We start from the raw sequence: 26,137 nt of genomic DNA on the forward strand, positions 1-26,137 counted from the left end.
AAGCAGTAGAGGGAGAGGGAGAAGCAGGCTCCCCACTGAGCAGGGAGCCTGATTCAGGGATCGATCCCAGGACCCTGAGATCATGACCTGAGCCAAAGGCAGACGCTCAACCAACAGCCACCCAGGCGCCCTTGCCATTACTTTCTAACTTGGAGCTCTCTAACTATAGGACATATATTACTGGAAGTGCCGGGATGACTTTGGGTGGAGATACATAGCCATAGCACGTCTCAGCTTTCAGCAGGTAAAAATATCTAGCTGCAATTTTATAGCATTGTTTTATTTTTAGTGTATTTCCTTTTATACTTACAAACTTATGGGAAATGATGTTTCCATTTATGGTAGGGATCTTTGAGTTTCCTTTGACTATGGGGTTATTTAAGGAAAAAAATACCAGTTTCAGTTACATAAAAATATTGAGTAAATAATAATAATTCCTGTGGCATGTGAGAATGGCAAAAGAAAACGTCAGATTTGACTAGCATGCATGTAACTGAAATTTAAGAAATATCAGTCTCTTTCATGTAAGATGTATGTTCAAAAGGTCTGGGGTTGTTGAGGTTTTCACATTGCTTTCTGCTCTGAGTCCTTTCCCCCTCCCTCGAATGGACTGTTAACCTTTTGAAAGAGAACGTCTGGTATTCTTTCAACTTTTCATCCTGTCTAGCAGTTTAATAACACAGTAACTACTTATTATGTGATTGGAGAAGAAAGTAACTTATTTCTCTACCCGGCTACAATCCAAAGGAAAATAATTACATTGTGAACAATGAAGCATGTATATGTAATAAAGAATGTACACACAGTTACAAAAATATACATAATCAAGATATATAATTAATGCATAATGAAGAATTATAATAAAAATGAAAAACACAACTCACCTACTGCTATTTTTCTTCCTTACAGGCTTCTCTTAATCCTTGCTGGACACAGAATATTTGTACGAGCCAGGCAATCTTGAGACAGGTTAGAACATAATCCTACTGGCTATTAGATTTAAAATAAGTTTATCTTTGAGGTTCTACCAACAGGGACAGTCTACTCGGTCAATCAATAATGAGTGGCAGCTGGAGAGAGGAGAATTTTGATGTGGTGGTCCTTGTCGGCCCCTATTTGTCATAGAGATTATTCTCCACTTGGTTTCTTGGGAGTAGTTCCAGTGCCAAAGAACATGAAAGGAATTCTTCCTTAAATGTGTATCGCCCATGCGGTCTCACACCTCAGAAATGGCTCCTGCACCCTCTTCAGCAAGTAGTTTTATTTGGTTACAATTAAGTCTCCGTCTGTCATGAAGGATTCCTCTTCATCAGTTATTCAAAGAGAGTTCCTTATCTTGCATGATCAGATCAGTGCTTTGGCGATCCTGGAACAACCCACTCACCACTAATGCAGCCTTCACATTCATCTCCGTGGAGTCCCAGAGTGGCCCACTCTAAAGTTAGAAGTGGCTGCCTCTTCCCCCTTCAATTTCTTTTTAAAATGATGTAGTTAGAGCACTGAGATTGATTCTTTAATCAAATCTGGCCTATAAGATGGCCCTCACTTTATAAACAGATAGCACATCAACCTTCCATTATTCACATGTAGAGAAAAGAGAAGTCATTCTTACAGTGTCATATATGCTTTTTAGGTTTAGCATTACAGTTTTTATTTTTCTTTTTCCAGGTGGTTAACCTCCATGTTGTGGGCTGAGCAGAAATCATCACAGAAAAAATACTTTTCTCGTCTGATCTTGTTGCTGCTTTGAACTGACCCTTGGGTATAGCATGGCGGTCACAAAATTAGGACAGCACTTATGTATTCCAGGGACTTCATGTTTAGCCTGAAAGAATAAAATCATGATTTGAAAAGTGAAATTTGATTACATATAGGATATAGATCTATAACCAGATATTACAGGGCATTGGGTTTTCTTAATCTATTACTGTTTGACTTTTGATGCTTCTAGGGGTAGGGCCCACAGACCCATTTTAAGCATATAAGGACAGAGTTGTAATGATGGGGTTAATTTGCAGGGAGTATTAATCAGGGATCCTTTATTTGCTAATGGAAGAACCCACTTCAAACTAGCCAGGGCCAAAGTAACTCTTTGTGGAGGGGTGTTCATACGGTCTGTGAAGGTTAGGTATTTAGGCTCCTGGCTTAGGATAACTGGAAACCACTATTGGGATCTGTCTTCTTCCTTTCTGAACATTGACCTCATTCTTTATCATTTCAAAAGAGCTTCACAAGTCAAGAAATCTCTGTTTCACAAGAGAACGTGCCTGTTCTTCGGGAAGAGTCCAGAAAAGAAGTCTGACTTTCCGAGTTTATGTCGCATGCCTATTTCTTGGGCAGTCACTGCGTTCACAGAAGCAGGGTCATCTATAGAGATGCATTTCACATTTGGAACTCATGTTAGAATTCTGCGTGGAGAGTAGATAGTGGCAAGCAGCAACCAAAAGAGGTGGCTCAAACAAAGCCTTGGAGGGCCATGGTCACCCCAATTTGTAGGTACCATAAAGAACAGAGGAAGGAAGATGAGAATCAAGACAAGGTTAGAATGGTGATGAAATTGAACAAATGATAGGAGGTAAAGTTGTCTCTTCAGATCATGTCTACCAAAATCTAATGTGCTAGTTAGGGAAAGGCTACAGTGCAGTAAAAAAGAGGCCCCCAAATACAGATTTATGATAAACATCTTTTTTCTTACATTACACTCCAGAATTGGGCAGGAGGTACAGGTTGGTTAAGTTACTTTGTCTACAAGATCATCCAAGGATCTAGGTTGCATCTATCTTGCTGCTAAGCCATGCCTTAAGTATAGCTCTGAATGGTTAAATCTGGCTCACTCCATTACCTTTGCACAACAGTTCACAGCAAGGAAAAGCAGGGAGTAGAGGGGAAGAGCCTCTTTACAAAAAAACATAATCTGTAAGTTACACACATAGCTTCTGCCTGAATCTCATGTGGCCACAGCCACCTATCAGGGAGGCTGGGAAAAGTAATCTTTTGATGTGCAGTCATGTGCCCAGGTAAAGTGGTTCTGTTATTATAGAATCTGGGAAACCATTAGCATCTACTGTACCCCCAAAATGGAAGATCTCTTACAAGTGCTCTAGCTTCAGATAAATGGCGATCAAAGAAAGTGTATTCGATGTTTAATAATTCAAATGTAGCCAGGTGAGTGTAGATCCAGCCTACGTGTAGATACAAGTTTATATATCTCTATCCCTGTTGAACCTCTTTACTAAGAAAAGTATCCTTTGTTTTGCCACTGAGACTGTATTTATTTTTTAAAAAATCATGTCTATTAAAACAAAAGGTAGATGGGGGTTATGGTATCATGATATTGTGTCCAATTTAAGTCTTAGTAATAAGAGTGACAGGTAGACACAGACTTCCTTAGCTGGGAAGAAATGACATGCATCGTGGCATTTATAATACATTCATTTGTACCATTATCATTGTTTTGCCTCTCTTGTATAATTTTTCCTAGGCATTCTCTGGCAGTTTCCAGGAGTAGAAAATGCTGGCCCTCATAACATCTCTCTTGTCTTGGGCTAAACCAGCCTTCTCTTTCCAGGTCGCCAAGCAACAGAATCTTAAAAATGAAATATTCATTTTCTGAAACCTAATTTAATTCCAGCAATGACTGGGTTGCAGAGCTTATCAGATCACAGAATCTGAAAAATTCTCTGAGTTAACAATTCTCTTCTAGTGATGGAGTCCTTAAAATATTTATTTATTTATTTATTTATTTATTTGCTGCACCTTGTTAAAATGTACACACTCAGTTTTAACCTTGGTTTGTCTGACAGTGATTTACTCATTTGTGATCTAGGGGTAATGAGAAACACTGTAGGCAATCATCTTGCTGTCAATAAATGAAATACATTGTTATTTTTCTAAAACAGGGGTTTAGTGTTTCTTCCAAATGTAGCTTCTACCTTTACTGAGAAATAAATGATTTTTTTTAGTTTTATTTTTGGAGCAGATTCTGAGGTATGGTAGTAAGGAATTTATCTTTCATAACTTCTGGAGCTGATGAGTCATTACTGACATGTAATATCCAATTAAAGTAGTGACAAATGTAATTGTGTGTCATGCACTGTGGGGGTGATAAATTGTACCATATTCTGAAAGGCATGTTTTGGTAAATGCTTTTTTGCTGAAAGATTGCAATTACAGCCTGCTTTGAATGGGTGCCTTTGTTTTAAACACAGGGGAAGGAGTTCTAAATAGAGAGATCAGGTTAACAAAAGACATTTGAGAGAACAGTATAACCAAGCTAACTAGCAGTTGAAGTTTTCCTACCACTATCATTTCCACCCGCAGCCAGAAGCTATCAGAATTCCTGAAAGTATGGCTGTTCCTAAAATGTTTGGTGCAGTTGACTTCATTTTTTTTTTTTTTTTTTAGGATTTTATTTATTTGACAGAGAAAGACACAGCAAGAGAGGGAACACAAGCAGGGGGAGTGGGAGAGGGAGAGGCAGGCTTCCCACTGATCAGGGAGCCCGATGCGGGACCTGATCCCAGGACCCTGAGATCATGACCTGAGCCGAAGGCAGACGCTTAATGACTGAGCCACCCAGGCACCCTGTTGACTTCATTTCTTTCTTAAAATTGTGGCCCATTTGGGCTAATACTATCTCCTTGGAATTGTGTGGCATTGTAGTTTCCTAAGACAAAACAGAAATGTAAGAAACCATCTAATGACACTGGCTTATATTTAGACAAATGGGAAGAGTTTACATCCTTTGAAATTTGTCCTTCTCTACAATATTTAAGCAGAGAAGGTAGACAACTTCATTGAATTTTGAATTTATTATGTAATTTTTCACCTCTTTGCTTTAGCTACATAAACCTTTCTTTGGTAGCATATGTATTTTATGATTGTGTCACACTGTTTTATGTGTGTGTCTGGTCTGAAACTAGATCGTTCCTGATTTTAATAAGGAGATTAAGATAAGTAGTGATGATTATGACCTAAGTTTTTTAGGTAAGAAAGAATCAAGCATTTAGTTTTACATGATTGCTTGGCCCCTTAAACTAAGTTTGCTGAATTTGGTAAATAACTAAGCCATTCTCACCCCATTATATTACTGTGACAATATTGTTTTGCTGAGAGCTATCTTATAGAAATATAATAACGCACTTGCAATAATAGTGATAGTAATAGACTATATTAATTGAGAACATTTAATGTGCTTAAAATGATAATTTTAGTGATTTTCAAATTGCTTGAATAAGCTTTCAGCATTTAGATCCAAATCTGCTTCTCCACTGAAAGATACATTGTCACTGTCTTTAAGAGTACAATATAAGAATACACAGATGTTTTCACACAGCACAAATATTCCTAACAATGTTTGAATATGAGATAGTTTATTTAGAGAATGCCATTGGTACTTACCAGTCAGATATTTATTACATCAATATGGAGAGTACTTCCATTTCCATCTATTATAGATAAACAGACCAATCCTCCTGCTAAGAACAATTAGAAACACTGAACAAAGTTTAAAAAGATATCTTTTTGGAAGTATTAGAGAGATACCAAGGTAAGAAGATTGGAGAGGTCAAGATCCTGGGGGAAAAGAATGCACAGAGAAGTAAGCCTAATAGACCCCCACTTTTCCACTTAAAGCAACTGCCAATTCAAAAGCAGTTCAAGGCAAAGAGTAGGAAAACACAGTAGAAAGCGTCAGAAGAAAGCTTCTAAAAGGATGAGAATGTGAATGGAAACTCTTGACAATTTAGATGAAATGGATAAATTAATAAAAATACAACTTACCAAAACTGACATAAGAAGAAAGAAAAAATCTGGATAATCCTGTATCTAATAAAGAAAAGGAACCCTCAGAAAACTCTGGCCTCAGATGGGTTTACTAGTGAATTTGTCCAAATAGTTAAGGAATAAATATTACCAGTCTTATACAAATGGAGAGAATATTTTCTGATTCATTTTATGCATAACCTTGACAGCAAAATCTGACAAAGCATTACAAAAAAGGTAATATGCAGAAGGATCTCCCAAAAAATTTTATAGGCATAAAAATCTAATACCAAAATTCTAGCAAATGAAATCAACAGATGTGTAAAAAGAAATCTAAGCTTGTGGTCATATTTTGAAGTCACTATAATTTGTCATGTGAATGGAATAAAGGAGAATAATCTCAATAGATTGTATGATTATCTTAATAGACAGAGAAAGTACATTTGGTTAAATTCAACATCTGTTTTCATGAAAAATTCTTTAAAAACTGTGAAGAAAAGGGAAATTCTTACCTGATAAAAGGTTATGTACAAAAACATTTACACTATATATGATATTTAAAAGCAAAATGTTAACAAGTTTTCTCCTTGGACAATGTTGACTGCCATCACCATCTTTATCGCCATACCAGAGGTTCAATGAAATAAATGGAGGTATTTGGATTGGAGAACTGAGAATGTCAACATATTCCCCTGTATTCAGTTCACATGGTAGATTATATTACATTCTAAAGTGAGTTACCACCAAAGGCTCTCTGCCCTCTCAGCTCTCCAGCATTTCTCAGGTAAAGAGAATAATCTTGCTCAAGGCTACATCCCCCTTCTTGGGTCAGCTTTTTCTGAAGGCTCGGGGCTGGGGGCATATAAAGTCCTGACTCCCTCACTCCAAATGAAGCATCCTATTTTCATAGCTCCATACGGAGTTGTCTGAGGCCTTCGGTCACATTGCCTCATAATCTCGCTTCTCCCTCTGTTCAGTTCTCCTTCATTCATATCCCTTCCATGGGTGTTGATCCCAAAAGCTGCCCTAATAAACCTGCATTCTGGTCGTCATCTTGGATTCTGCCTTCTTGGGGAACCAGATCTGCCACAGTTGGTACCGGAAGTGGTGGGAGAAAGGAGATGTGAAGATGGGCTTTTGGAAATGGATCACCAGCTGTCTAAGTGGCAAGAAGGATTCATCATTGGCGGTAAGTAGAACACAGTCCCTGGCATGAAGTAGTGGTGTAATTAGCAGAGTTGTTACTGGTGGTAAACTGGGATAGCATACTGCAGAAAGGAATTCACAAGCTGGTATAACAACAGACATTTGAGAAACGTGTGGCAACGATAACACAAAGGACAGTAGGCTTGGCTAGCTGTTGCTAAGCTCCACTGATGCTTTGGGAAAAGATAATAAAAGGCTGAGAGGGAGAAATTGGCAATTAAAAGCTAAGGAGGAAATCCAGAGGCCTTCCTTGGTAGCATATAAAGAGGTCTGGATCTCCTAGAGCCCAGAACTCCTTCATGAGTTATGGAACTCCAAAAGTTAAACTCTAAACTCTAAGGCTTGAGCTATGGTCTGAGTGTGTCCCCACCCAAAACTTGTATGTTAAAACCTAACCCCTAAGGTGAAAGTATCTGGAGGTAGGGCCTTTGGGATATGACTAGGCAATGAGGGTGGAGCCACCATGATGGGGAACAGTGCTCTTATAGAACGGGGCGCATAGAGCTTTCTAGCTCCCTTCTGCTATGTGAGGACACAGCCTGAATGCACCCTCTAAGAGAAAGCAGGTTCCCACCAGACACCGAATCTGTTGGCACTATGATTTTGGACTTCTCAGCCTCCAGAACTGTGAGAAGTAAATGTTTGTTGTTTATAAGCCACTCAGTCTGTGGTGTTTTGTTACAGCAGCCTGAACAGACTAAGATCTCATGTCTGTTATATCTTGGCCCTGATCAGGAAAGAAGGGAATTAAAGCAGGCTAAAATTGTGAATCTCAATATTCCTCTGAACCTCTGAAATGGTGCATATTTCCTTTAATGGACTGCTTCCCCTTAATTGAAGATTGCAGATATTTTCCCCCTGCAAGACACATGCCATTCCTTCCCCATCCCCCAGGATCTGCCACCAGTTTCCCTCCAGCCAACAAGCTAATAAGTAACAAGGGTCAAGTCCAAGATAACCTGGGCAGGGATGCACTGGGCCTGATGATGGAGGGAAGGTGGTAGACTTGAAAGGAGAAACAGGATCTAGCCAACATGTAGCATTAGGAGCCAGAGAATATGCGTGGGATTATACTGTGAAGGTGATGGATCTAGGGGGAAAAGACTCCATAAAACAGAGTTTCTTGATTTGGGAAGATTCTGTCAAGATAAAGAGTGCAACATCCTGACAAAGACCCTATAAGAAATGCAAACATACTGTTAGAGTGACTTCTACAGGCATGGAAACAGTAACAGCCTACATTAAATGAAGTAGAAAAGCCAATGAAGCCAGAAATGCCATAGTGAAGAATCACTATGGATACAATGGCAGAAGGGGATAAAGGCTCATAGAACTAGGTGTAGATATATGTCGCAAGGCCAGATGTCTATGGTCTCGATGCAAGTCCTGGCCGATGACAATGTCCACTACAGTCCACCCCATGTGCCACTCAGATTCACTTCATATAACTTCTGGGAGTGATACTCTGAGGATTCCCACGAGCCTCCTTCCCAAGAGAAACTTAAAAGGAGAAGGTCAGTGGGATAATTTGCAGCCCCTGCCACTTGCAGGTGGTTTCAGACTGTCACTGATAACCATTTTTCTCTTCTACAGCCATTCTAGACTCTCCTCACCTTCGCTAGCATCTCTGTTGGTTATAGCCTACCAGGGGGTGTAGTCCAGATTCTTACTCCTGAGCCATCTGAGTTCCTGGCCATCATACCTTTCAAGCCATGGCTGCTGTAATTGTGAATTTACAGGTAAAATTAGTGAATAGAGACCAACGAGCATCCAAGTGGATGGCATGGGTACCAAACGTTTCTCTTGGCGGTCATTGTGTAACTGTAGTTCTACTTCATCATGACGCTTGGGTAGACAAGCATTTCTTTAAAGGACATATAAAAAATTATCTCTAAGAGAAAAAAACCACCTGATACATTTTATTATATAATATTAAGGATTTTTGTAGATCAACTTTAAGGGAGTGTGGAAACATCCATAGTTGTACCATTAGTATAACTACTTTGGCAGTATCTACGAAAGCTGGACATACAAACACCCTATATAATAAACAGAAATACATATATGCACCAAAAGACTGGGACAAGAAAGTTCGTGACAGCACTATTTTTAAAGTAGTCCCAAACTGGAAATAATCAAATGCCCATTAACAGCAGAGTGGAGAAATAAAATGTAATATAGTCAATAAAAGATAACCAAACAATACCTCAGGATTCTACTTATGCAGATATAAAAACTGGGCAAAACTAATAAAAGGAGGGGTGTTAGTCATTGCAGAGGGGCAAAGGGGGGACTTCCAGGGATGGGGAGCAATGGTGTTCAATTTCTTGATCAGAGTAGACATATGGGTGTGTTCACTTGGAGAAAATTGATTGAGCTGTATACTATGATTCTGCACTTTGCTGCATATATGTTATACTTCAGTTTCAGTGTTAAAAATAAAGTTAGGCAACCAGCAGAGTCTAGGAACTAGCAATTTCTGTTTATATAGAAAAGCAAAACCCTGTTGTACATGTGATGGAACCTTTTCGTCTGAGTGGCTTTGCACTTTACTGTTTGTATATTCCAACAGCTCGCTAAGCTTGACCTTACTCACATGCCCAGGCATTCTCTCTAGCCTGTCAGCCTATTTTTCTTCATGGTACTAATTGCTGTCTGATATTGTTTACTTGCCCTAGTGTAATGTCCACTCAGTGGCAGGAGGAATCTCTTTTGTTTACTGTTATATCCCTTGCATCTAGATCAGTTCCTGGTACATAGTAGGAGCTCAAAAAGTATTTGCTAAATGAATGAATGAAATAAAGGTGGTAAGAGTGTGTATAAAAAGACCAAGGGCTTTGCTTGAGCAGAAGTTAAACTTATTCCAATACTGGATTTGTTCCGTGATATTTACATTTCATAGCTATACACAAGCATCTATTATTCTTAAAATGAGTGCAGAAAATATAATTTGTTACTGTGATTCTGAAGCTCTCTATCCCCTAATTTCTATTTTTCCCATCAACACAATAGTATTTTAAACAGCATTTTTCATAATGATAATCTCTTAGGGATGCAACTATGCATTAAAATAGAAAAGACTGGATGTAATAAAGTGGCAAAGTGGAAAAGCTAGATTATAAGCACTACCAAATTTGAGGAGGAAGAAAAATTTCCCTGCGGTTCAAGCAGCCAGGGAACTTTCTAGAAGAAGATGTGTCTTGAGCTTCTGTGAAGGATGAATAGGATACAAGGGGTGGGTTATTTGGGTATAGGAAACAACATAGAAACACAGAAGACGGGTCTGTGTCCATACCCTTCAGGATGGGCTCCAGGGCAACCTGCTAGAATAAGGCTTGATTGTGGAAGCTCAGAAGAAGTAGGAAGAAATGTGGTTCAAGAGCCCAACTTAAATATTTAAGCACCTGGGGCAGCATCCTGTTCCAGCTCATTGTCTACCTCTTCTATTCCCAGAATCACATTCATTATTATTGTTGATTCCAAAGAACCTTGGGGTTACCTTCCCTGGTGAGCCAACCACAGGAGATGATTGTGGTGATGACGATACTGGTAGGAGTGTGTGTGTGCAGGCACATGTGTACATGCTTGCGGCATCATACTAGTGTTTATTTGCTTCTCTAATTCACTAAATTTGTTTCTTTTAGAAACAGAGATACAAATTTCTCTACACTTATTAAATAACAATTGAGTGTCCATTGTGAGCTAGGAACTGGGGACACAGGATGAAAAAGACAGTTTTAGCTTTTAAGGAGCTCACTGTCTAGTATACAAATAATTACCGTTCAGTGGAATATATATGGTGTCAGAATTATATTTAAAGTATAACAGGAAGGGCACCTGGGTGGTTCAGTTGGTTAAGTGTTCAACTCTTGATTTCGGCTCAGGTCATGATCTCAGGGTCCTGGAATCAAGCCCCACATCAGGTTCTGCGCTCAGTGGGGAGTCTGCTTGAGGATTCTCTCCTTCTGTCGCTCCCTGCCCCCATGTGCACGCTCTCTCTCAAACGGATAAATAAATCTTTTTAAAAAAGAAAAAAAAAAGCACAACAGTAATAGATGTAGACAGTAAGCAAAACTGGTGCAGGGGTTTTTCAGGGACAAGATAAAATAATTTGACATGGCCATTTGGAACTCCCAGGACATAATTATTTGGTTGTTTTGGGTAAGTGATGCTGTCACCACCTGTCCTGAGTTCATGAAAAAGGAACAAATGAAGGATAAGCAGGTCGACAGGTGACAGCTCAAGGGTTAAATCCAGCCAGAAAAAAAAAACGGCCTATTTGGCCTATAGAGTTAAAAAGAGAGAGTAAAAAAGATTATCATAATTCCAAAATAGGGAGATTACACAAAGATCAGGATTAACAGTTTCTCTTGAGACGATGGATGATCTGGCAACACCTGGTCCTTGTTTTTTCATGGCAGTAAGGGGATTGTGCTTTCTGGTTTGCCATAGTCCCTCTCTAGCCCTTCTCATGCAACTGCTCCTCTTTCCTGGTCCCCATGTGGATTTGAATTTCATCTCTATTTAATGGAATGGCAAAGTTAAAGACAAGCTGAAGATGCCTGTAGCACACAATACTGGGTAATAAAAATCTGTGCTTTAGGGTTATGTCAGAGTTATGTACCCATCACAGGAGACCACTAACACATGGTGATACTTCAAAAACATTTCGAGAGGAAAATTGGACAGCCATATACAGAAGAATGAAACTGGACCATTCTCTTACACTATACACAAAGAATAAACTCAAAATGGATGAAAGACCTAAATGTGAGACAGGAATCCATCAAAATCCTAGAGGAGAACACAGGCAGCACCTTCTTGCTAGACACATCTCTAAAGGCAAGGGAAACAAAAGCAAAAATGAACTATTGGGGCTTCAAGATAAAAAGCTTCTGCACAGCAAAGGAAACAGTCAACAAAAATATATTTGCAAATGACATATCAGATAAAGGGCTAGTATCCAAGATATAAAAAGAAGTTATCAAACTCAACAACCAAAAAACAAATAATCCAGTCAAAAAACGGGCAGAAAACATGAACAGACATTTCTCCAAAGAAGACATACAATGGCCAACAGACACATGAAAAAATGCTCAACATCACTTGTCATCAGGGAAATACAAATCAAAACCACAATGAGATATCACCTCACACCAGTCAGAATGGCTAAAATTAACAAGACAGGAAACAACAAATGTTGGTGAGGATGTGGAGAAAGGGGAACCCTCTTAGACTGTTGGTGGGAATGCAAGCTGGTACAGCCACTCTGGAAAACAGTATGGAGGTTCCTCAAAAAGTTGAAAATAGAGCTATCTTATGACCCAGCAATTGTACTACTAGGTATATACCCCAAAGAAACAGATATAGTGATCTGAAGGGGAACCTGCACCCCAATGTTCATAACAGCAATGTCCATAATAGCCAAACTGTGTAAGGAGCAGAGATGTCCACCGACAGATGAATGGATAAAGAAAATGTGGTATATATATATATATATATATATATATATGCAATGAAATAGTACTCAGCCATCAGAAAGGATGAATACTTAGCATTTATATAAATGTGGATGGAACTGGAGAGTATTTTGTTAAGTGAAATAAGTAAATCGGAGAAAGACAATTATCATATGGTTTCACTCATATGTGGAATATAAGAAACAGTGCACCATGAAAGACTCTTAACTCTGGGAAGCAAACTGAGGGTTGCTGGTGGGGAGGTAGGTAGGGGGATGGAGTAACTGGGTGATGGGCATTAATGAGGGCATGTGATGTGATGAGCACTGGGTGTTATACATAACTGATAAAATATTGAATACTACATCTGAAATATGTTGGCTAATTGAATTTAAATTAAAAAAAAAAACATTTCAAGGGGTGCCTGGGTGGCTCAGTCAGTTAAGAATCTGACTCTTGGTTTCAGCTCAGGTCATGACCTCAGGGTCGTGAGATCGAGCCCTTGTCAGGCTTGCACTCAGTGCGGAGTTTGCTTGAGATTCTTTCCCTCTTCCCACCCCCACTTACCCCTCTCCGTGCTGGCACTCTCTCTCTCAAATCAATCAATAAATAATCTTTAAAAAGATAAAATAAAAATATTTCAAAAATGTGCTATGGAATTGTACACTCATTGGTTAATTCAGAAATAACCTTAAAAACTGGAATCATTAGCAGCATTTGTGTCTGTAACATACTTCGCTATTCCAGGATGGATGTGAGGATCAAAATAGGATAATACAGAAGTGTTTTATACAAGGGATGTGGTTTACAAATACAAGAGAGGATATAAAGAACAAAACAAAAGATGCACTAAAACTTCCACAATGACAGAATAAATTTGAGTATGTGAAAGCAGCGTAAGAGAGTGGTACCTGAGGAAGTCCTCTAAATTTTAACAATATAAAATTTCTGTATTGGGTAGACCAGGGAGGGCATCCTGATAGTTCTACTTTCTGCATCAAGGGATGGCAATTGTGGGCAAATATAATATGCCCAGACACTTATCATAACTCTGCTTACAAATCTATTATTAGACCCACTGTTCATGAATTTACGCCTTTCTTGAGCCTGTTACATTTCAAGAAAATCACAGATGAAAACAAAACAAAACAACATGAGCTCTAGTACGCTCAAGCAGTATAGTGAACCAAAGTAGATTAGAAACAGCAGTGAATGTATCTTTTCTTGGCATTTAATCCAGCAAGTGGAGATAGATTATAGTTAGTATGTTGCTGATTATTTTCAGTTCCTCATCAGAAATTTGGCTTATTAAATAGCAACTCTCTTCTCTTAATTGGTAAAAGTAGAATTCCTACAAACATCTAATAGGGTCTTCTTACAAAGGAGTTTTCTTCTTTCCCTGGGGAAAGGGAACAGAAATGAAACTGGTGGGCAGGGAGAGTAAGGGCAGGAGAATAATTTCCTCCTTTGAGCACATTTTCCAGAAGTTCCATCTTTTTGTCAATTTGTATTATAAGCTAATAAGATGTCATCGTGGCTGTTGAGACTAGGATAAAAAGATATTAGAGGGAGCAGTTCAAAAGCAAAACACTGAGAAGGTAAAACGTGGCACCCTTTAATATACCTATTCCCTCATCATCCAACAGAACCAGCCCCCAGTCTCTTCCCAAGCACCCCTGGCTTAATAGCCCTAAGAATCTGGCGTGAGCGAGGGATACTGGTTTGGTTAGCTAGAACGAGAGTTCTCGGGAGCTGAATGAATTCCCCTCCCAGCCTCCTTCTGTGGGCATGTGGAAGGCAGGTGCCTCAGGACAGTGGTTCTCAAACATGGCTGTCCAACAGGATCACTGGAGGAATTTAGGGGGAAAAAAAGACCCACGCCTCCTCCCCCACCCCCATCAATTAGATCAGAATTTCTGGAAGAGGGGTCCGGGCGGTGGGATGTTTAACATGCAGTCTATATGAGAACCACAGCCTCGGAGATGCAGGGCAGCTTCCGCAGCCATTGCAGGGTCTTTCAGAGGTCCGTGCCAACTCCCTGGTCGGAAACCCCCTTCACACAGGATAGTAGATCAGTAAACACACACCTGAGGAGAGATCACCTTCCCTCTTGCTCTCCTCCTACTCCCACCCCAGTCCTCCGCGGCCGCCTCCTCTCTCCACTCCAGCGAACATCTGCCATTTTGCTGTGCCCACACCCTGACAAGCGCTACTTCCAGTAAGAGCCTCAGTCCTGAGACCTCCCGTCGTCCCCAACCTGCAGCCACGCAGGTCACGTGGTTCTGGCTCCACCCAGAAGCGCCCTGTGACCCTGACCTGGCCAATCAGAATTCAAACTCCCTTTGCCAGCGTGCTTGCAGAAGGGGTGGGCTCGTGACTAGGTCCGGGCCAATGAGGGGCAAGTTCTCCGAGAGCGCAGGCCGAGAGCTCTCTCCCGCTCCTGCCTCGGTCGGTGGTGCTTCCCGCCAAGCTGTCCCGGTGCGGAATGCAGCCAGAATCGGAGCCAGCTGCAAGAAATGCGGCTCCGCAGAGGGGAGAGAAGGGAAGCTGGAGGCGTGTTCAGTCCATGTTCAAAGTTGAGTCCACCCGTGGACGTCCCAGCCAGGACAGCCCTCGGCTTCCTTTCTTGCTGAGGCCACTTGTGTTGGCCTTTCTGCCCTTGCAGCTCGGGTCCTGGCAGACTAGCCTGCTTTCCTCTGGCTGGTGGAAGCGGGGAGACGTCCAGAGGCCTCCTCCATCGGAGGACCCGGTGGGGTACAGCCTGCCCCCACCGCCACCGTGAGATGAGGCAAGGGCGCCCGCTCTGGGCTGACGCGGCCACACGTGTGGACAATGGGACCTCGACTCGGTTTCAGCCCCGTCGCTCCTCTGGGGGCTCTTGCGCAGGGGACAGCAAGAACAGCAGTCTTGAGGACAGCCTAGGCCTGGTGCACGGAGCAGAAGCCTCTCGCTGGGGACCCTGCTGGGAGCACTGTACGTCCCTTGATTTCATTTTCCCGTAGATTCAATGAGAACCAGTTCAAGCTCACACCCGTCTCTCAGGGTACGGTGTCACAGGGGGCGAGCTGCCCAAGAGTATGGAGTCTTTAGTATTCCATTTGGCACTCAGTTTTGAATAAAAGCATGTACTGGGTAAGCCTTTGGCAGCTATCAAACGTGTTATAGCTAAATATTTGTTGAGGACTTACGGTGTATCAGATATCATATGTATGATACATAGCACATATATAATAGACTGTATATATCAGACTCTACGTATGCTATATATACAATATTCATTTTATTCTCATAACAACCATACGCTATTGCTGATATTGTGCTCATTTTCTGTATGAGAAAACCAAGGCACAAAGGGTTTAAGTAGTTTGCTCACAGTCACACAGTCACAAAGTTGCGGATTTGAGATTCCAACCCCAGATTAAGCACAGTGCTTAATCCCAGCCTCAACAAGGGTACTTGCTCAGTCCAGAGCAGTGGTCATTTATGGCACAAAAGAAGAAAACGTTGCAGGATCCAAGGTAGGTGCCTTTGGCAAAATAGTCATTTTTTCCCCCCGATGTAGATGTATGTATGCAGCCCCACCCCCTTCCTCTCTTGGATGGAATGTTTGGTCTGTTGGAAGTGGGGGCATGGTTCTATAAATGTATATTTATTTGGAGGGGCTGCTCCAGGGTTGAGGGGCAGAGTAGCTGGGGAATGAAACTGGAGTGACCTTGTTCCAGGTCCAGATACAGAACCTGATAGGTGAGACCATAATTGGTGCTTTGTTGACAGAAGGAACATTTAGCAACATTTTTTTTCTTTTCATTTTAATATGCAAGCAACATTTGATTCCCTGGGCATTTTTATTTCTAACTGAAGCTCTGAAATGCAACCTCGTTAGCAGCATTGCCTGGAAAGTGGAGCTTTCCTCTCCCAGGGAATGGGGGGCCTTTAGAGAGCACTTCTTGTCTGTTGTCCGCACTTGCTGTACACTGATTTCAGTTTGTTCAACTTGTCCCTCCTTGCCCCAAATAGCCCAGCGGAACAAAGAGAATATAATCTTATTTCTTGCCACACCTTGCATTTTGCTCCTGTTTTTCCTTCTTGGTAAGGTTGAAAAACAAAGCATTTCAGTGTGGCTATTCTCTCCTGTGGTTGGAGGCCAGCCGTGAGATTTCAAAGAAACCTCCTTTGTTCAAGATTTAAGAAAATAATCACTGCACAGCAAACACTGATATGACTTTTAATGGCCATTTACCTGATTAATATCCTTTCATGCTACAAGGCAGCATGAGACACAGTGCTTTAATGAAAGCCAACAACAAAGCGTGGACCAGGTGTGTTACTAAGAAACAATCTCTTGTGTGATTTAATTAGTCAAAGCATTGCATGGAGCAATTATAAGCAACCTTGCAGAAGTGGCAGCAGTATGGAGCCCTCTGTTATAAATTGGTCTTTTAAAGAAAGACATAATGATTTAATAACTGTGCATCTCTAGTGAAAGAAGAAACCCCTCTTTAATTGGAAGCAAGAGGGGAAAAAAAATAATACGCTAATCACAATTTTTAGATCTTCCCCCACTTCCCCTTGTTTCTAACTGGGTACAAAAAAACTTTCAACAATTTATAGGAGGACTTGAATGTGATTATTTCTGTTATTCTCTTATTTTGTTTGCCCTGTTCCTTGAGCTACTCAGTACCGTCTTTGAGATTAGCACCCCGATTCATGTGACATCTTTGGAGAAAGCCTGGCAAAACTTGAGCTGGTCAGGCAAAATGCAGGACATCTTGTAATTTTAAAGTTGCTGTTATTGTATTGTTACATATAAAAGAAATGGGAGTTGTGATGGTTTGATGGGGCCTTTTTTTTTTTTTTTAATCCTCATGCCTTGGTTTAATGATGTGTCAACCTGCCACAGAAAGATTGACTGGCATAATGCTTATTACTTAAGATAAAGATAGATTTCTTGTGTGATGTGGGAGCTTTACAATAGATAGGGTCTTATCAGGGAAAGTCTGCCTAACCCAGGTAGGATTTGTGACTGACTTCTACATTTCACTTCTCTATACTTCTACTTAAATTAAGGAGACAAGCGTTCGGTGCAGAGAGAGGGAAATGCCGATTTGAGAACCAAAATTGAAACTTCCCTTTTCCATCTGGCTCCTGTGCATTTCCTCGGTTATGGGTCTGGAGTGAACTTGTTTCCCCTGAGTGCCTGAATTTCCTTGAACATCACACACCCTGACAGAGTCCTTTATCTTTGGGTCACTGGGCAGGGTTGGGATGCAATTGCTTTGGGGCCTTTTACTCTGCACAGATCTCCTAATCTATGAGGTCCCATCTAGGACTCAGAATCTGATACCGAAGGCCAGTGATGAGCTAGCAAGAGATCAAGTATTGGCCACACCGTTTGTCATCTTCCAGAGTTTGTGAACCGTGGCCTGCCACGGGCCTCCTTTTGTAAGGATGTTTTATTGGAACATAGCCATGCCAGCTCACTGTATTGCACCACAATGGCAGAGTCCACTGATTTCCATAGAGACCATCTGGACTGCAAAGCCAAAACTACTTACTATCTGGCCCTTTATGAGAAAGTGTGCTGACCCCAGCAAGTTGTCGGAGTTGAGTTCTGCTGAGCAGTCCTTGCCTTTGTAGCCCATTAGGTGGGAATGACCCTAGAGGGATTCTCTGGCCCTGTTTCTCAGTATCCAAGTGGCTCAGGCTGAAGGGGGAGATTGGGTCTGGTATTTGAACAATAGGGAGTTAGTCCACTTCTGTGTTCTGAGAGGCTATTCCCAGGCTGGTGTGAGGGGTTTCCCCATGCATTTTGAGTCCAGCTGAATGTGTTGAGGAAACATCCTTTAGCTGTTGGAAAATATGTATTATGGATCAGTGGATCATAGTCTGTGGACAACACGGCCAATATTCATCAGGCTCTTTGTGGATAAAATACATGAACTTTGTACATAGGATTTTTTCTTACATATACATTTTTAATTTCAGAAGAAATACATGAATTCATTTGCTAAAAATATTTGAACGGTAAAGATAAGGCTAATGACTAGGGGTGATAGTCACAATACCTAACAACAGCTGAGTGTGGGCACTGACCAGTCAGGTTGATGCCAGTCATTAGCAAGAAGTGCCACCTCATAGTCCATCCCAGCACAGTGTGCATTCTGCTAATGACCCCTTTGACCACCCACCCCTGATTCTCATCCATTTTGTTCCCTTTCCCACTGTTCTTGGTTTGGCATGTGACTTCCCAGAGAGTGTTATATACTTTTATGTAGGCACTCAGTGAATATGGAGTTTTTTGGGGACAGTTTTTATATAAATGATATCAAAGTATAAATAATTATTGCCAAACACTTCCTTTTAGTAGATCTTTTCGTGCTGATACAGATTGATCTACTTCATTCCTTTTAGCTGCTGTGTGATATGATGTAGTATAGGTGTTTTTAATCTATAAAAATAATTTTTCAAATGAATGCAGACGTAATTAATAAAGCACTAGTTCATTTAAAATGTTACTAAATTTGCTATCTAAGCATCTGGAAGCAAAAATATAGCAGCTATCATGGTGATCTGAGAAATATTTCCCGTGAAAAGGAAATACAGAAAATAAAACCAAACAAAAATTGTATATATTCGTATGTTTGCCTGCTTGGGCCAAAAAAAAAAAAAGTGTTTGCAAGGACCCAAAAAGCAAACCTGGAAACTGGTAAACTCGTTGTCATTAAGGAGTGAATAGATGATGAATAGGAAGTAATTATTTAGTGGATTTAGAATTTTGAATCGTGTATGTTATTTGTTGACACGAATAAAATAAAATGATACCAAAAGCAGAAGGATGTGTCTCAGTGGTTGACATAAGGATCTCCCGGTCAGACTTGTGACCTCTAACAATTGTCCTCATATCAGACCAAATAATTGAGTACTTAAATTACTATCAACAACCTCTAGGGAGGTCTGGGGCTAGATTGAAAATCTTTTCTTGAAAAAAACTAAACATATAACACAGAACCACTAAATTAAAATCGTTTCATTGAAACTTAAACAAATAATCCCCAGGGGACTCAGCCGGGCAAACACCAGCTGCTACTCCCTGGGGCCCTCCCCTTCCCAGCCTGTGTTTGACCTGTGAGCCCCTGGGGTCATCTGTTCAGATCCCCTTCCCCTAACCCTTCCGGCCTGTGAGTGGCAGGGGAGAGAAGAGCAGCTGTTCCTGAGAGCCAGTGGGCCCAGATGCCAAGGTTGGGACCTCGGGCCTCAACTCCCCACCCCCTTCCCAGACAGCAGGGTTGAGGAAGAAGGAACCTTTGTCTCTTGCCATCTCTAGGGCCCCACAAAACCTCATACCTAGGATGAGATTTTTTTTTAATGTACTACTCATCATAGGGAATATGCTCATACTAGCAGCTAGATTCTTCTTTTTATTATCTTGTATAATAACAACAAATATTTATTGAACACTTACTATGTGCCAGGCATTTTGCCAAGAGATGGATTATTCAGTTATTTTTGAGATATATGTTGGTATTATACTCATTTTGCAGATGAGGAAGCTCAAAGTGGTGGAAAAATTAATCATCCAGCTATTGGGGGTTGAGTTGGGATCTGGACTCCAGAGCTAGTGCTTCTAACCACCCTATAGTCATGCCTTTCTTTGTGTCCCAAAGGCTGACTCTCATGTTTAGATGCCAGAATCAATACTCCCATAAGGGATTAGATGCCCCAGAAAACCTGCATTGGGAGCTGTCAAATGTAATCCTTAACCTCTGAAATGATTTGCTTAAGAGTCAGTAGTAGCCATCAGGACCGAGAAATGTATTCATGATCTTCTTTATACAGGTAGCTGGGAGGGATAAAGAAGTATAATAATATCCAGTATGTATTGAGCACTTAGTGCCAGGTCCTGTTGTAAGATCCCCACTTGTCACATTTACTACAGTAATCCCATGGGAAGAGATTTATTATTTTCCCCATTTTACAGAGGAGGAAACTGAGGCTTGTATTCAGTTCCAAAGGTACTAAATGATGGAGCTGGGATTCAAACCCAAGTCTATTATGTCATATCATATATATGTATCATAGGGTATATATTATCAACACGACTTATAACTGGTGATAGTAGTGTTGGCCACGTGGCTAAGGCAGCGTCTGCCAGCTTTCTCCACTACACAGTTACTGTCCTTTCCCTCTCCATGCTCTGCTCTTTGCCGGCAAGTCATTAAATTCAGTTCAAGTCCAAAGGGAGGGGAATTAAAGCTTTACCTTCTGGGTGGGGAAGATTTCTTCCTTTTCCCCATTTACTTATTTATTCAAGCATTTATTTATATCTGAATGGACTCATACATTCTTATTTTATACTTTTCTTTATAATCTAATATTACATTATGTATTTTGTTGTTCAGATTGCTCCAGCTTGGGCCATTGAGAGATCCTTCAGGTTGGCTCTTGTGTCCTTTTGCCCTCATCCTTTATTTTATTTTTATTTTTATTTTTTTTTTTTAGTACTTTCTTACTGTCTGGCACGATAAGATGATTAAGCTCATCTTTTTATGATACATGAGCTCATCAAGCTCATGTATTTTCTGTGCTCTATCCCTGAATCAAACATTTCTCTGAGGAATCCAGATTCTTTCTAATGAAGAGTGGTATTTAGATACCAAGATATGGTCACTGGGTGTGCTCATCGTTCACCGGTGTGTCCCTGCTTCTAGGCCCTCTCGATGGACAGAACTGGGAAATACACGCATGTATACTAACCAACTAACCAATGTAGACACTTACAATTATTTCTCTAGCTACTTATATTTAAATTTACATGAATGTATACTTTTGTCTCTGACTCTAATTCAGCACCACAGATTTATTTCCAGTTTTCTAGTTTTTAATTCTAGTTTGCTTATTTGCACATTTCTTTCTCTGGCAGTGAGAAATCTGGCTCCCATTATCTACCGCTTACTTACATATTTGTTCAACTCTAGCTCCAGATGGTCTCCCTGAAGCCTATCTAGATCACATGGCTCATCTCATGTGGGCAGCTGCTGTTGATCTTCACTGCCAGCTGCAGTGTGGGACTGTGAGCTCAGTGTTCAGGATGAGAGTGTTTGGTAGTAAGGTTCAGGTTGATCCCTGAAGATGGAGGCTGCCTGAGACTCCATCTTGGAGAAGGTGTCCTCAGGCTGAATCTTCAAGGAAAGGCAGAAGAGAGTGGGAATCAAATTTTAGGTGGATGTCATATAGGCGGGAAGTGGCAGAAGAAGTTTGCAAACCCAGGGCTGTCTTACTCCAGATCCCACCATTTCACCCTCTCCGTAGGGGCAGTGCTGGCCCCATGGAATCTCTTTTCAGTGTTTCAGGGAGGCAAGAAGGAAACGTGGTGTGGTAGCCAGGGCCACCGTGTACATACAATTGGGTAGGTTGTGCTCTAGCTGAGGTCCTAAAACAGGTCTAATCACATGTAGGAATGCCTTTTTCTAATTCATTCACAGGTGCACGTAGGGCTGCAGAAGCCATGTTTGGGTTATATCCAGCCCGCAGGCCTCCAGTTTGAAGGCTCTGGTTTGGGAGAACCTTGCTTTCTCTGTTCCCAGCAAGACTTTCTGTAAGCTAGTGTGAACAGCTTACAAATCACACCCAGTTCAAGTGCAATCAGCCCCCTCACCTGTGTGTGAAGCCCCAGTCCCCCTATGGCTGGTATCCAGGCCCACAGGGTGAGGGAGGTGTTGGTAGGCATTTTAAATTCTGGCTGCTGGGCACTTGTAAACAGGTGCTGTTTACCTGGTGCCTGTTTTCATGAACTACAGCATTACCTGATTTTACAGGCAGCCATGTGAAATAGAATAGCACGATTCTTGTCCACCCAAAGGATGGAATAAAAACAAAAGCAGAGTAAAATTACACATTATGAACACTCACTACACTGCACGCATTAACACTAGTAATTTGGAAGTGAGCAAGTGTCTAAGCTGTCATTAGAAGCACTAATATATTTCTCTAGTAGTTTCCCATAGCAGTTATTTCCTGAACCACTCTTTGCTGTAGATTTCTGTTTTTCTTTCTTTCTCTTGGACTGTATAGCTTCCAAGGCAACAAAGGAGGTGGAAAGATATTTTGAGTTTCCCTACCAGAACAACAGGCTTCCTTCCATTCTCCCTGCCGGGCTTCTGAGAAATATAGTCGAACCAGGCTTTCAGGGTGAGTGGTAAACTCTGAAGTATGCTCTGCCCCATGGAAAAGTGGAAGGAACTCAACTCACTGGACTGAAGGGTATGATGATGGTCGCAGATTTGCTTCATGGCCTTGTGGGGCCCCAAGACTCCACTTGAGGCAGTTAGTATCCACTGGCTTTTGCCAGCTGGTCGTGACAGGCCAAACAAAGCACATACTGAGTAGAGTTGGGGCCAGTGGCTTAGATATAATTCACACATTCCAAGGATACACAAGCCGTAGTCTGCTGTATCTACAGAGCACGCAGAGAAGAAATGTGAAGAGGTGAGGCTTCTATTTTAAAGAAATCTTTTCTAGTACATTATTGATAAGGCTTTCCTCTTTTTTTTTTTTCCTTCTCTTTTTGTTTCTGTTTCTCTTAATTTTCTTTTGTGGCCATTAGGTTCTGCTGTTGCAGTCCCAACGTTACTCTTCACACTTCCCCCACAGGAGTTATTTTGAGTTACGATATGCCTCAAGGGGGCCAATCTCCAAAAAGAAGAGAAAAAGAAAAAAAAACCTATTAGAAACCTAATGAGCCTCTTTAGTTTCTGATTTTTTTTTTCCTTCCTGTCGTACATAATCAGGAGAAGAGAGAAGGAATTTGTGTACATTGTTGTCAGGGAGCCTGCTCTGTGGCATGTAGGTGGGGGACATTAAGGGATTAGCACCTACAGCCAGTGACCAGAGTTCAGTGGACATTCAGTAATGTAGTGGTTCTCAACTTTATCTGTGTATTGGAAGCTCTCTGAAGATTTTGATTCAGTAGCTCTTGGTCTAGGCCTCTGTAGTTTTTTAAATCTTCAAAGGAAATTTTGACTGATAGCCAAAGAAGGAAATGTGTATTTGTTAGATGGAGCGATAATTGAATTAAGGAAGGCATAAAAATGCAACTAGGCCAAGAAGCAGTTGTATTAAAGTTGAGACAAGAATTTCTCAACATCACACTGTGAGCCTGAATTTAAAGATTTCCCCTCCACTGGCATGTTATCAGTGTAGCTGTGCTACAGTTCATGATGTTCTAGGCTTGACGAAGGATTAATAAGGTGGATTGTAAATGGGTGCATGTTGCACCACTCATTTACTCATTTCTTAAATATGTATCGTGATTCCCTTGAGCAGCCATAGAAAGCACACGCACACACACACAGATTAAAAATCCATAGAGAAGAAAAAATGAAATCCTAAAACGTACTCAATGAGTATAAAAGAAGGCAGGAAAAGAAGATCAAGGATCAGAGAACAGAAAAGGAAAAATAGAAAAAAAATCACAAAATGGTAGATTTCAACCCAGTCTTTACCAATAAGTATATTATATTTAAATGGGAGTAAATACTCCAGTTACTAAGCCAAGATTGTCAGGATGGCTAAACAACTAAATGCTATCTGCAGTTGATGCACCTTAAATATAAAAATGCAGGTAAATGGAAAGTCAAAAGAGGAAAAAGATGTACCATGCAAACACTGCTCATAGAAAGCTGGTATGCCTCTCTTAATCAGACAGAAGACCTGAAACCAGACATAAGAGAGAGACATTTCATAATCAAAGAGCCAATTCATCAAGAAGACATAATCCTAAATATATGTGCATCTAATAGTGAATCAAACTACATGCAACAAAAATTGACAAAACTAAAGGGAGAAATAGATCAGTCCACAGTCAGAGTGGGAGACCTTGACATTCCTTTCTCCAAAACTGATAGAAAAGGAGACAGAAAATCAGGAAGGGTATAGATGATCTGAACAACTCTGTCAACCAATATAACTTAATAGACATTATAAAATTCTTATAATCAACAGATACAGAATATATATTCTTATCAAGGACACATTAAAGATGAACCAAATGGACAGATTCTGGACTATAAAACAAGCCCCCCAGAATTTTAAAGATTGAAATAATATAAAATATGTTCTCTGACCAAAGGAAAATTAAATTAGAAATCAATAATAAAATTGTATCTATAAACTCCCCAAATATTTGGAAATTAAACAACACATGCTTCAGAGAAGAATTTATAAGGGAAATTAGAAAATATTTAGAAATATTTAGAAATAAATGATAGTTAAAATACAGCCATCAAAATTTGTAATCTAAGTGATGCTAAGAGAGAAAATCCTGTCTTTAAATGCTTATTATTAGCAAAGAAGAAAGATCCAAAATAAATTACCTTAAGAAATTGGGAAAAATAGAGCAACTACGGTCAAAGTAAGTAAAAAGAAGGAAATAATAAATAGAAGAATGGAAAACAGTAGGGGCACCTGGGTGGCTCAGTCAATTAAGTGTCCAGCTCTTGATTTTGGTTCAGGTCATGATCTCAAGGTCATGAGATCAAGCCCTGCATCAGGCTCCGCACTGAGCATGGAGCCTGCTAAAGCCTCTTCCTCTGCTCCACCTCACCCCTCCTGCCCCCATGTGCGCACTCTCTCTCTCTCTCTAAGAAGCAAAAAGAATGGAAAACAGTAGATAAATATCAAGTCCAAAAGTTGATTATCATTTAACAAATATTAGTAACACTGATAAACTACTAACACTGATCAAGAAAGAGGAGAGAAAACACAGAACCAACATTAAGGATGAAAGAGGTTATTACTGTAGATCTTTTATGCCACCAAATTTTACAACTTTCATAAAAATACAGCTTATCAAAACTGATGAGATAGATGACCTGAATAGCACTAAATATTCATTAAAAATTAAATTCAAAATCCTTTCTACAAAGGAAAAAAAACTTCAGTGGTGAATTCTATTAAATGTTTAAGGAAGAAATCGAATCTTATACAAACTCATTTAAAAAAAAAGATGAGGAGGGACTTTCTAATTCGTTTTATAAAGCCAGCATAACAAAACCTGACAAGGGTTTTGCAAGAGAAGAAAACTTCAGGTCATAATCACTCATTAAATAGACTAAAAAATCCTTACTGTATCATTAGCAATTAGTATAGCAATATATAAAAAATATAATACATCATGACCAAGTGGGTTTAATTCCAGGAATGTAAGGTTGTATTAACATTCAAAAACCAATATAATTCACCACATGACAGAGTAAAAGAGAAAAATCATATGATAATCTCAAGAGGTACAGAAAAAGCATTTAGGCAAAATCCAGCATACATTTATGATGGCAAAAGAGGAAGAGGAACCTCTGAGAAAATTAGGAATAGAAAAGAATATCTTTAATTTAATAAAGGGCATCTCTGAAAAAGATGTCACCATTCTTAATGGTAAAATATTGAAAACATTAACATCATTTGTTAGCATCACTCTTAGTGGTGAAATATTGAAAACATTCATTCTAAAATTGAGAACAGGCAAATATTTCTACTCTAAACCATTTCTCCTCAATGTTTTAGTGGAGTTCAATATAATGAAACATTGATAATGATGAAGTAAAACTAGTCACAATGACATGATTGCATATATAAAGGAATCCTAAAATATTAAGAGATCTGATATGTGAATTCAGTGAGGTCTTAGTATAGAAAGTCAATGTACAAAAAACAAT

At 40.1% G+C, this 26,137-nt stretch overlaps 1 long non-coding RNA gene across 1 annotated transcript in view; it reads left to right on the forward strand.

Moving 5' to 3' along the window:
• The first annotated feature begins 15,313 nt into the window (after window positions 1-15,313).
• LOC141371111 (uncharacterized) overlaps window positions 15,314-26,137 on the forward strand; it is a 146,660-nt gene continuing 135,836 nt past the window's right edge. Inside the window, exon 1 of the long non-coding RNA XR_012375761.1 lies at window positions 15,314-15,401. This is a non-coding gene — a long non-coding RNA (uncharacterized lncRNA). The remainder of the gene's footprint in view (window positions 15,402-26,137) is intronic.

The sequence above is a fragment of the Callorhinus ursinus genome, unplaced genomic scaffold, assembly GCF_003265705.2.
Source record: "Callorhinus ursinus isolate GAN/ISIS: 27379988/994484 unplaced genomic scaffold, GSC_fseal_2.0 scaffold56, whole genome shotgun sequence".
In the NCBI taxonomy this organism is placed as follows: Eukaryota; Metazoa; Chordata; class Mammalia; order Carnivora; family Otariidae; genus Callorhinus; species Callorhinus ursinus.